Here is a 3,520-nt window from a genome sequence, read left to right as displayed (position 1 = left end):
TTCTTGTGAAATGATAAAGCTACCCATTTCATTATGTATGAGGTCAATTTTTTGTTATTGGAATTAAAATTAACGTAGATATATGACCGAACCTAACCAACCCTACCTAACCTAACCTAACCTATCTATATAGGTTAGGTTAGGTTAGGTAGCCGAAAAAGTTAGGTTAGGTTAGGTTAGGTAGGTTAGGTAGTCGAAAAACAACTAATTCATGAAAACTTGGCTTATTAGGCAAATTAGGCCTTGCATAGTAGGCTGAGAAGTGCATTCTGGCTACTAGGTACGACATATATATATATATATATATATATATATATATATATATATATATATATATATATATATATATATATATATATACATATATATATATATACATATGTATTTATATATATATATATATATATATATATATATATATATATATATATATATATATATATATATATATATATATATATATATATATATATATATATATATATATATATATATATATATATATATATATATATATATACATATGTATTTATATATATATATATATATATATATATATATTATTAAATATGACCGAAAAAGTAAGATTAATAATTCTAACACGAATTTTCTCAATCTTTCGTACATTACGCTTCACTGTTGGAGGTACATCAAAAATCACTTCTCCAAAATTCATTTTTATTTCTAGTCTGACGCGACACGGGCGCGTTTCGTAAAACTTATTACATTTTCAAAGACTTCACAAATACACAACTGAATAGAACGTATCTCTGATTTTATATCTACATTTGAGTGAGGTGGGAAGGGTGATGTGGCATTAACACAAGACAGAACAGGAGGGGATATTAATAGGGTATTAAAAGTATCAACACAAGACAGAACAGAAACAATGGGTATTGAATAGAAGTGTTTGTAGAAAGCCTATTGGTCCATATTTCTTGATGCTTCTATATTGGAGCGGAGTCTTGAGGTGGGTAGAATATAGTTGTGCAATAATTGGCTGTTGATTGCTGGTGTTGACTTCTTGATGTGTAGTGCCTCGCAAACGTCAAGCCGCCTGCTATCGCTGTATCTATCGATGATTTCTGTGTTGTTTACTAGGATTTCTCTGGCGATGGTTTGGTTATGGGAAGAGATAACCCATAACCAAACCATTGCCAGAGAAATCCTAGTAAACAACACAGAAATCATCGATAGATACAGCGATAGCAGGCGGCTTGACGTTTGCGAGGCACTACACATCAAGAAGTCAACACCAGCAATCAACAGCCAATTATTGCACAACTATATTCTACCCACCTCAAGACTCCGCTCCAATATAGAAGCATCAAGAAATATGGACCAATAGGCTTTCTACAAACACTTCTATTCAATACCCATTGTTTCTGTTCTGTCTTGTGTTGATACTTTTAATACTCTATTAATATCCCCTCCTGTTCTGTCTTGTGTTAATGCCACATCACCCTTCCCACCTCACTCAAATGTAGATATAAAATCAGAGATACGTTCTAATCAGTTGTGTATTTGTGAAGTCTTTGAAAATGTAATAAGTTTTACGAAACGCGCCCGTGTCGCGTCAGACTAGAAATAAAAATGAATTTTGGAGAAGTGATTTTTGATTTACCTCCAACAGTGAAGCGTAATGTACGAAAGATTGAGAAAATTCGTGTTAGAATTATTAATCTTACTTTTTCGGTCATATTTAATAATATATGTCTACAGGAAAGACTGCTACCAAAATATACTAATATATATATATATATATATATATATATATATATATATATATGTCGTACCTAGTAGCCAGAACGCACTTCTCAGCCTACTATGCAAGGCCCGATTTGCCTAATAAGCCAAGTTTTCCTGAATTAATATATTTTCTCTAATTTTTTTCTTATGAAATGATATAGCTACCCATTTCATTATGTATGATGTTAATTTTTTTTATTGGAGTTAAAATTAACGTAGATATATGACCGAACCTAACCAATCCTACCTAACCTAACCTAACCTATCTTTATAGGTTAGGTTAGGTAGCCGAAAAAGGTAGGTTAGGTTAGGTTAGGTAGGTTAGGTTGTCGAAAAACAATTAATTCATGAAAACTTGGCTTATTAGGCAAATCGGGCCTTGAATAGTAGGCTGAGAAGTGCGTTCTGGCTACTAGGTACGACATATATATATATATATATATATATATATATATATATATATATATATATATATATATATATATATATATATATATATATATATATATATATATATATATATATATATATATATATATGTCGTACCTAATAGCCAGAACGCACTTCTCAGCCTACTATTCAAGGCCCGATTTGCCTAATAAGCCAAGTTTTCATGAATTAATTGTTTTTCGACTACCTAACCTACCTAACCTAACCTAACCTAACTTTTTCGGCTACCTAACCAAACCTTACCTATAAAGATAGGTTAGGTTAGGTTAGGTAGGGTTGGTTAGGTTTGGTCATATATCTACGTTAATTTTGACTCCAATAAAAAAAAATTGACCTCATACATAATGAAATGGGTAACTTTATCATTTCATAAGAAAAAAATTAGAAAAAATATATTAATTCAGGAAAACTTGGCTTATAAGGCAAATCGGGCCTTGAATAGTAGGCCAAAAAGTGAGTTCTGGCTACTAGGTACGACATATATATATATATATATATATATATATATATATATATATATATATATATATATATATATATATATATATATATATATATATATATATATATATATATATATATATATATATATATATATATATATATATATATATATATATATATATAAATACAATAATAATAATAATAAATCATAGCTAGTAGTTTATTCGCATCCTAAATTATTATCCGTTCCAGGAACTGCACCAATTTTGGGACTAAACATTGTTCCCAGAATCAGGCACACTTGTAGCACCCAGGACCAGGTCCAGAATATTGTTATTTCTGGTGGGTCTATTTGCAAATTGGAACAGGGATCTTTTTTGTCTATTCGTAGAAATTCCCCCACCTTTTGTTTTTCAGTTCCAGTCATATGCTTCATAGTTGAATTATTCCAAGAATGCATGCTAGAGGCTCTAGGAAGTTCCCAATTTTTAGAGTCCCAACCACTTGAGTTGGACGATAGAGCGACGGTCTCGCTTCATGCAGGTCGGCGTTCAATCCCCAACCGTTCAAGTGGATAGGCACCATTCCTTTCCCCCTCGTCCCATCCCAAGTCCTTATCCTGATCCCTTCCAAGTGCTATATAGTCGTTATGGCTAGGCGCTTTTCGCTGATAGTTCCCTTCCCTTCCCCATTTCTAGAGACTCTAGCTAGTTTCACCCTTACGACGTAGCCCCCCGCCTAGTCAATGCTGGAGGCATATATAGTACTTCAGCTAGAAATTGTTCTATCTTCAACGACACCTTCCCAAATAATTTTTGTAAGGTCCTCTATAATTTTTTAATTACTGCAGCATTTCAGTTCCTCCCTCATAATTATT

This window comes from Procambarus clarkii, chromosome 6, assembly GCF_040958095.1.
Source record: "Procambarus clarkii isolate CNS0578487 chromosome 6, FALCON_Pclarkii_2.0, whole genome shotgun sequence".
In the NCBI taxonomy this organism is placed as follows: Eukaryota; Metazoa; Arthropoda; class Malacostraca; order Decapoda; family Cambaridae; genus Procambarus; species Procambarus clarkii.
The sequence above is the reverse complement of the archived record's forward strand: the minus strand, read 5'-3'. Positions refer to the sequence as shown.